The sequence below is a fragment of the Dreissena polymorpha genome, chromosome 8 (genome assembly GCF_020536995.1).
Source record: "Dreissena polymorpha isolate Duluth1 chromosome 8, UMN_Dpol_1.0, whole genome shotgun sequence".
Lineage (NCBI taxonomy): Eukaryota > Metazoa > Mollusca > Bivalvia > Myida > Dreissenidae > Dreissena > Dreissena polymorpha.
This window is the reverse complement of record NC_068362.1, coordinates 32,418,694-32,428,641: the sequence shown is the minus strand read 5'-3', so window position 1 is coordinate 32,428,641 and position 9,948 is coordinate 32,418,694.

Here is a 9,948-nt window from a genome sequence, read left to right as displayed (position 1 = left end):
TAACACAAACTATCCACACGAGATTGTTAACAAATGTGAGCACCCATTGCCACATTACAAACGCCTTCACCAAGGTCGATTCCTTCTCAAAATTGGATACCATCATGCTAGGGAGCCGGATAATTAATACCATACTTTTGTTGACGAACTCATAGTTTGCCCAAGCTTTAAATGTACACCAAACTTTTGCAGAGTTGGCAATGTCACGAGTTCCTCGTGACCTATCAAACAACTGAAACAATGCTGCATCACAAGACAATATAAAGAACACTGCATCCCCTATACTTACGCGCAGAAAATCGAAATTAAACAATTACCATCAGCTTCCCGGAAGAGGAATTCTCGCGCATACGCTCCTAGAAGGGAGCCTCCAAACCGCCAGTAGAAAACGACCCAGCATCATTTCTTAGCAGCCTCGACACACGACATTGGAACGAATCTGGATCCGAAAACACACTCAACCCGGGAAGTGCTTACTTGGCCTACAGGGCAAAATATTGTCTCTTTTATCTGAACGGCAGGAACATGAAATTATGATGTGTAAATAATAGTGTAATGGAAAAAAGACAGTTTAAACCTGATTTTGAAAACAATAATTTATATCTCTGAAACTCACGTAACGAATTAGACATTCTTGACATCTCAAATTTAACATATTTTTATAAGCATCGTTCTAAAGATTACAAGAGACAATCCGGAGGCATTGAAGTATATGTACGAGAAAGAATTTCCACGCGTGTTAATATTTTACCCATATCCTCTATGATCAAGGAAGCATCAACAATTTCTGAGGTGGACATTTCGTTGCGGTTGAAATAGAGTAACACGTCTTATTCTATTATATAAATGTGTTTACGAAGTTGCACGCAGCCATTCATATAAATGTGTTTACGAAGTTGCTCGCAGCCATTCATTGCCCACAATTGTAAATTGACTTCATAGCTTGTGAAAACGTCATTAAACTAATCGATTTCGTCGTCGCTACACTATGGGAAATAATTATGTTATTAAATATGTATTACGTTGTATTTAATTTCGTCTTCCCCTATAATTCATGCTATCCCACTTCACAAACGCGACAATAATTCAAAATACTATTCCGCAATGTGTGTATCCTCCACCAAGTTGATCATCCCACATTGCGTATGAATATTCGTTACTATTTTAATACGCATGTTTTCATGGGTAGTCGATCAAACAGTTACTTATACTGTTTGTGATAATTTAGAGCCCGCATGCTTGCAATTGTTGTGTAGACATTTCACACTTTTGGAACGAACCTTTCACGTGGACTGCAGTTTGCTGCCTGTGTGTGTTAATAGATTCCATGACGTATTTTTATTAATCATTATTTTGTGTTATGTTTAATTTCACTTAAAGTAACAACTTCACTCTCCGATTGTATTTCATTGATTACGCATGTGTTAAAATGTTATCATTTATGATAGTGTCTAAAACTATTGAGTGTGTGTTAAACATGCCAATATATTCTTGACTAATGATTGTTCAAAGTATTTCGTATCAAAATGCTGAGTTGTTACTAATGAAAACTGACTATGCCTACTTTCGTGAAAAGTAATATTATGAAAACGACTTATATTTGTGTTTAGTCATTCCTATAATGATGTTGATTAAAAAATAGTATTGTCATTATTATAACTATATAAGATCAATGTTCATTTTGTAAAACTATTTTTATATTCATCATCTGTTTGAGGTGTTCACACAGCTTGTGCAACATCCCGTATACTTAATTGTACCACAATTGAACCGGATACTATATTATTTATTTTTACCATGCATATTTTGTGTGCCCCATGTTTTTTATGCAAACCTGGGTTAAATGAAGTAATGTTCTGTTCTGTTCTACCATGGTATTATAATAAACTGTTAAAAAACAGTAGACACGTATAAGCTTTATAGCCCCTGGTATTGGATATATTAACATGCATGTTCTCATATGTGGGGTTTTAAAATGATAAAACATACGAACTATAAATATAAGCCATATATTAATTATGTATATATTTTATTTCATTCACAGTTATTTATTCAACAAAAAATACAAGATATTAAACCTCCGTAATAATTTACCGACATGCCGTAAACAACTTTGATTGTTCGAAAGACAAGAAACTACAAAAATGCGAAGATTCCGTACCAACCTATCGGGTTAATATTGTATATGACACATAGAGCTTTATATTGTTAAAATTGACAATATCGAGTAATGCAAATATTATTTGATACAAATAAAAGTTTAAGCAAACGGCCCACGTTCAAGCGTGTGCGTAACACAGTAATCAAAATATGCTAAAATTGCAATAATAACACGCACTGCAGCTAAGTATTAAAGATACCGGAATGAAAAATTGACACTTGTTATCATGCAATACTATATATATAGAACGAGCTGAATATTTTGGAGACCTCTTAAACGGATAACATGGAAAAGTTTAAACAGTGTGACATTAAAATCACAATCGTATGTTTTCACATTAAAATCGAAGCTGTATTGTTACCAGATTTTGTTCATACGTCCAAAATTATGTAACGACAACATTGAATGTTTATGAAGTAATTTTACCACAATACCGTCCATTGATTGAACAGTCAAGGAAAACGTATGCAGCCAATCAAAGCGCTCAACTTGTTGAGGATATAATAATTTTAATGTTTTAACAATATGATATAACAATTTGAATGAGGTGCAAGATGCAATTATTGTAGTGTTTAACAATCTGACATACACGTGTGTAAGAAGTTCAAGATAAACCGTCTGTTTTGTTTTAACATTATGAAATAAACTATTTATGCGGTAAACTTGAACAGTGGATCACACGCGATATTTTTTTTAGTTGAGAGAAGGGTTCATTTCTTTGCTATTAAGGAAAAGCCTAATTGAATATTTTTTGTCAAAAGCAGACAAACCATAGTACCTTCGTACGTTGTCATTATAATTATTATTTGCGTTTATTGTTAGGTTAGATACATCACAATCAGTTACATATTCGATCACCGTAACATCTTTCAGATCTCATAGTACACTCAGTGCAATTTTCTTTAAACAAGGGCTGTTTGTAAAACATGCATGCCCCCCATATGGGCTGTCCGTTGTAGTGGCAGCCATTGTGTGATACGTTTTTTGTCGCTGTGACCTTGACCTTTGACCTAGTGACCTGAAAATCAATAGGGGTCATCTGTGAGTCACGATCAATGTACCTATGAAGTGTCATGATCCTAGGCAAAAGCGTTCTTGAGTTATCATCCGAAAATCATTTTACTATTTCGGGTCACTGTGACCTTGACCTTTGACCTTGTGACCTCAAAATCAATATGGGTCTTCTGCGAGTCATGATCAATCTACCTGTGAAGTTTCATGATCCTAGGCATATGCGTTTTTGAGTTATAATCCGAAAACCATTTTACTATTTCGGGTCACCGCGACCTTGACCTTTGACCTAGTGACCTCAAAATCAATAGGGGTCATCTGCGAGTCATGATCAATCTACCCATGAAGTTTCATGATCCTAGGCGTATGCGTTCTTGAGTTATCATTCAAAAACCATTTTACTATTTCGGATCACCGTGACCTTGACCTTTGACCTAGTGACCTCAAAATCAATAGGGGTCATCTGCGAGTCATGATCAATGTACCTATGAAGTTTCATGATCCTAGGCCCAAGCGTTCTTGAATTATCGTCTGACAACCACCTGGTGGACGGACCGACCGACAGACCGACAGACCGACAAACCGACAGACCGACATGAGCAAAGCAATATACCCCCTCTTCTTCGAAGGGGGGCATAATAAAAAATCCGTTTAATTTGTGGTTTAATAACAGTAAACATATAGGAGAAACGTTCAGTATCCAAATATACTATATTTCTTTAGAGACAACTATATTTTAGTAAATCGTCGAGAGCTATAAAAACAAACAGCAAAATAAACGTTGTATCTCACTGTTACAATGTAACGCTTGTTATTTGAATGTAAATGCTTCGAGCTCACCGATTTAATTTCTGTGTTCATTTCCCAAATGGAAGTTGGCGGTCGTTTGAATGATGATTTTTTACATCAGTGAAATAAATTTAAATTGTTTGAGTGTTACATACAAACAAATTACACACACATGCACTTTCTGTAATAATAATTGGGTAAATCAACACAAACCAGACAATAACCAGTGACAGTTCCCAAGCGTTGGAAAACACTAGGAAACGAATAACTACAGACACATGTACATATAATGTTTAAGTTAATACACACGTAATCCTCGACTGAATTAAGGCGCAGATGTATGGGCGATTAAAAGGATCGTTCGTGGTATTTTTGAAAGTGTTTTCAAAGAATGTGACTCTTTTACAATAGAATAGTCTTAAATACCAATGCGAAAAATTGAATGATATCATATTAAACAAAACTAACTGTGTCTGTTATATTTGATATCTATCCTTCTTAATGTTGTATCTCATCAACAAAATTGATTACATTAGTTTGTCTGTGTATAATATTTTGTCAATCCATTTGTTAACAAAGTATTTAAAAATCATATTTATCACAAAAATAAAGCTGTGTCAATATATATACTTTTTAATATGCACAATAAGTTCCCTGTTAACAGGGTAAGGGACGTGCCGACATTTGATACGACGAGTGTTACTATCTAATTGTTTTTAATATTTCCAAATAATCGTATCACCGTTGATAAAAACGCTGATAAATAGCGTGTTCCGGGATCATATAAAACATTGCGTTTTAAAGTGATATGTGCTTTTGATCAATAAAATTTGTCTTTCAGTGTCGATTAGTGTTCTATATTCCAGTATGGCAGCAAGAAAGTGTACTCAACAATGTTACATTGATGTATTACAATCCACAACTTTAATTTAATTATTTCTCACCAATATTGCTCATAATCCAAGTTAATTCTTAAATAAGGTAAAACCAGGAAGTCGCTTCAAGGACACATTTTTTTATTTTAAACAAGTAAAGCAATACTTATTTTAAACCTGAAATATGATCCCCTATTCCCTTGTTAAATTAAACATAAGCAGCGCAAATCTTTTGTGAAAACAGTTTTTGAATATAAGTAGTGTATATGAACCAATAGGTCATACCTTATATATCATATAGTAATTAGATACCATTTTAATGGTATAAAAGACCATTTTTGTTCTGTCCTTCTCACATTTGGATACATCCACAATAATTATCTGACTTAATGTTAAAATATCTTTTCTACTGTGAACTATGTAATGCAAAATGTTTATGGCAAAGAAAGAATATTACTTACCCTAATTATTAAATAACTAAACTTGTGTTTATTGTATACCCAAGCAAGACAAAAACAGATTGAAGTTAATAATTTGGACAGTTTGGACGGCTTTTGAGAAAGAGGGCTTAAATTCAGGCTCATACCAATTTAATTTGAAACCTTAAGAAATCCGTAAATCTTTAAGTGTTTTTCCTAAAGCTCACTGTTTTAGACTGAGCCTTCAAATTCGTCATTTTTAACATATTATTTCAAATAAAATCAATTTAAAAAACTACATTTTCTAGTCCAACCATGTGACGTCGTGATTGGATGTAAACAAACAAGCTCAAGATTGTCGAGGAAAGGACGTGAGAAGTAAGTGCGAACACGATTATCATGTACGGAACAATTCTGTTATGAATCAGCAAAAAAGTTGTTAAAATGAGACACCTTAAAAGTTTTGTTATTTATGGGGTCCCACTGTGTTACGTCACGAATGTTATTGAAAATCGATTATTTTAAGTAACGTCGCATTTTAATGTGAACAGACTGGCGCTTATTTGTGATTTTTGATGTAAGCGGCCAAGATATATTTTTCGCGAGAATAGCAGCCATGTTATAAAAATATGGCATAAGGCCGGAGCGAGCTGGGGTAAGTGTTATAACAAGTTACGTCGTGAATTAAGAAAAATCACCCATTATTAATAAAATAACAGCATAAAAAACCTAACAAACCGACATAAATATGTCTGTATCTACAAACAGTTTGCTCATGCAGATCTTGATGTCACTTAGCCGAGAACTCTTTATCAAAATACGGCATCGAGTACCCCACCCACAACATACATATTGTAAACTCTGAAAGATATGTGAATTACGAATTGTGTACGTTAAACAACTGAAGTGGAATCACTTTTGATTGAAATTTGAAAGCATATGCATGGACTTATTCCACAACGCGACAAACATTTATGACAGAGATATGATGAATGTAAAAGATGTAACTGGGACGACTGAATTTTTAATATCAATATGTGTCACTGTTACATCCTTATTTTTCCATGGTTACATCTTATATGAAATTTATGTTTTAAGGTTGTTGAACATTAAATTGGAAATTATTTTTATAGTCACCTGTTAATTGCCTTCATTATTAATCTTTAACATGACTGTGCAGCTAATTATAATTTTTGGGGTAGAGATTTTGATTACATAATATGTCGTATTGTAATTTGACACAACTTTTGGTTGTCCATGTTTTCATATTGCTCCTTGAGCAGTTCCATGTTACGTCCAAGTTACATCTTAGCTGAAATATGTGCTTATACTGCTAAAAACAACATAGGTGGAACATTTGAATTTTCAAGAATAAGGCTATATGTGTTTTGTTTTACAGAGTATACCTGCAATAGAATCAAATCTGTTTAGAACATAATGTATTTGACAAATGTTATGTGATGTAACTTGACTCCAAATTGTATTGTGCATGTTACTCCATGGCATCCAAATTTCATCTAGTACATTATTATTTATAACATGAACTTATGCTGTTGATGGGTTTATTGTAAACATACTATAATGTAATATTGTTAGTGTAATGTAATGCGTAGACTAAAAAGAGTTATTTTTGGTTGTAACATAGTTTTTAAAATTAAATATTGAAAAATGTAGCATTGACATTCTCATTTGTGTTGTCCATGTTATCACAACACGTGAAGTTCTCTTGTCCATTGTTATAGCTTAACCCTTTACCAAACAATAACATTATATTACAAGTGTGTTCCAAAAGAAACTTTTGTGCATGCTCTATTTATTTTCCAATAATAAATGTCTAAACTGATGATTCATTCTTTCAGGACCATCAAGGTTTCAGGTTATTGACATGCGATGGAAAATACAGAGTACTAGTTTCACTTGATACACAAGCAAACTAAGGTCAACGCCAAAGTTGACTACATCTTGGATCTGTGAGTCTACGATGTCGGCTAACGATCAGTAACCATTCAAGTACAAGGGCCGACTTCATATTCAACTTATCAAGGCGCCAAAACATGGTCTTGTTTACATATGGTTTCTGGAGTGGAGAGTATAACAAGGCAAGATAACAACGGAACAGCATATGAAATTAGTTAAGTTTTCATTTAAAATGTTCAAGCTAACTACTTCATAAGGATATACTAGCAAATAAGCAACCATACACACATATAAGATTTTAGTTTTTTGTTTTTTTTTCATTTGTGCGTCTCAACTATTCATAATATACAAACCATTATCTTCAACAATTACATATGAGCACTGGTCCTACACATTGGTACAGTCGACTGTAACAGGTATCCGGAAGCCCTGCTAGTGAAGCTGTGCGCTGCCTTCCCGGATTTCAGCACATAATATGGCTTTCCCAAGGCGCTGTCGCGAACAGCACTGGAGAAGAAAATCGTGATAAGGTAGATAGTATTTAACAAAAAGCCGGGTGTGCATTTAGCTAAATGATATAACTCAGCATAGATTGACTGCTTGGTATTTATTGATGAGTACATTTATACATTAATATTTTCATCGTTTCGTAATATTACATTAACATTCTTCTTCTTCTTCTTCTTCTTTGCGTTCGCGCTACACAATCATGCCAGTTTCTGCAATGAATGCTGTAGTCCGTCTTAGATCTTCCAGACCTCCATACAGTTTTCTGTTGAGGGTTGTGTCTTCGGACCACTCCGCAGCTCGCTCCTGATCGTGTCTTTTGCATCTTTGAAGAACATGTTCAGCAGTTTGTTCCTCTTCTCCACATGGACAGAGTGGTGAGGGTACCAGCTTGTATTTTCTGTACAAGTGGGCATTCAGTCTGTTGTGTCCTGAGCGTAGTCGAACCATCACTACTTGTTCTGCTCTGTTAAGCCGGTGATAAGCATCTTGCTCTTGCTGGTGCCTGGTGATTGCCTTTATTATGCTGACTTTCTCTCTGTATGTAACCTGGGTATTTGGTTGCCCTGTTTTTGCTCCCTGTTTAGCTAGTTGGTCAGCCTTCTCGTTTCCTGACACTCCACAGTGGGCAGGTATCCGCTGGAGTGCTATGTTAAGATTATTGCTGAGTCTTGTCATAAGTTTTGCTAGTTTTGGGGAGGTGTTGTTTGTCAGAGCTTCAAGGACTGATCTTGCATCTGTGAGGAATACTACTGAAGTGGTATCTTCAGGTGAGTTCTCAATCATAGAGGCTGCCTTCATGAGTGCTTCTGTCTCAGCTTTGTAATTGCTGCACCTCTTTCCTGTGGCCATGAAGTGTGTTTCATTTCTGCCTGATGGATATCTGATGAGGATCCCAGCTCCTCCGTCTTCAACGGCTCTAGTAGCTGATCCGTCTGTGTATACATGTGTCCACAGATCTGATGGGAAATCCTCGTTTATCATGGCTAAGGTATGACTTCTTTTCAGGATTTCATTTTGTGCTTCTGAATCAAGTAGGGGGACAGTAAGTCTGATTTGTACTTTTGACAGATCATTTGCTGTTGGATTAACAATGTCTTCAGAGCTGAGTGGAGTTGTTTGAGTGTCCAGCTGTTGTGCAAACTGTCTGTTAAGTGTCTTCACTTGGTGTACAAAGCTACCTCTCTTCAGCCGGTTTTTAGTACCTTCAGTTAGTCTAGATTTTATTGGATGGTCAGGTAGGGATTTGAACTTTTCAGCCTGTAGTAGTACTTTAGTTTGTCTTCTTTCATGCAGTGGCTGTATACCAGTAAGTTTTTCCATGAAGGCAATGGGTGTCGACTTGGTGGCCCCTGTTATGATTCGCAGTGCTTGGTTCTGTACCTTGTCGAGGGCTTGCTGGTTGGTCTTGGCTGTAGTGGACCATGCTGCTGAGCTATATTCCATTGTGGGTCTCACTGTGCCCTGGTATATGGTTTTCAATATTTGCTCATTAGCACCCCATGTTGTTCCAGCAAGTTTGCGCATCAAAGCAAGTTTCCTTCTGGCGGTTCCTTCAATACGGCTGATATGTGGCTTCCAAGTTTGCCTCTTGTCAAGTGTGACTCCTAGGTATGTAGCCTCATCTTCTTCCTTCAGCTGTGTTCCTTCAATCATGATCTTTCCAGCTCTTTGCTTTGTTGACATGGTGAATAGTGTTGTGGATGATTTTTCCTTGTTAATGGAGACACACCAGTCATTGGCCCATGCTGTAAGCTTGTCTATGGCTCCCTGCATTCTGTATGTGGCCGTGGTTGCATGTTCTTCCTTACACCATAGCACCAAGTCATCTGCATAAAGTGCGGCTTTTACTCCCTTTGGTAGCTCAGAAACTATGTCATTGATGAAAAGCACACAGGGGTTGGAGATAAGACTCCACCTTGGGGGACTCCATGGCGCAGTAGGAACTTCCTGCTTTTTTTTTGGTTCAGACTAACCCTGGCTCTCCTGTTATATAAATATGACTTGATCCAGGTCAGCATGGATCCGTCAACTCCGTTCCTCATAAGTTTCACTTGTAAACCATCAGTCCAGACTTTGTCGAACGCCCTTTGAAGGTCAATCCAGACTGTCAAGACTACCTTCTGTTCTTGAAATGCGTCTTCGACCTCTTGTGATAAGTAAGTAGTCTGGTCTTAAGTTGAGCGAAACTGTCGGAAACCTGCCTGTTGGGGTGCCAGTAAATCATTGGTCTCCAGATACCACTTGAGGCGTGCGTTAACAATCCTCT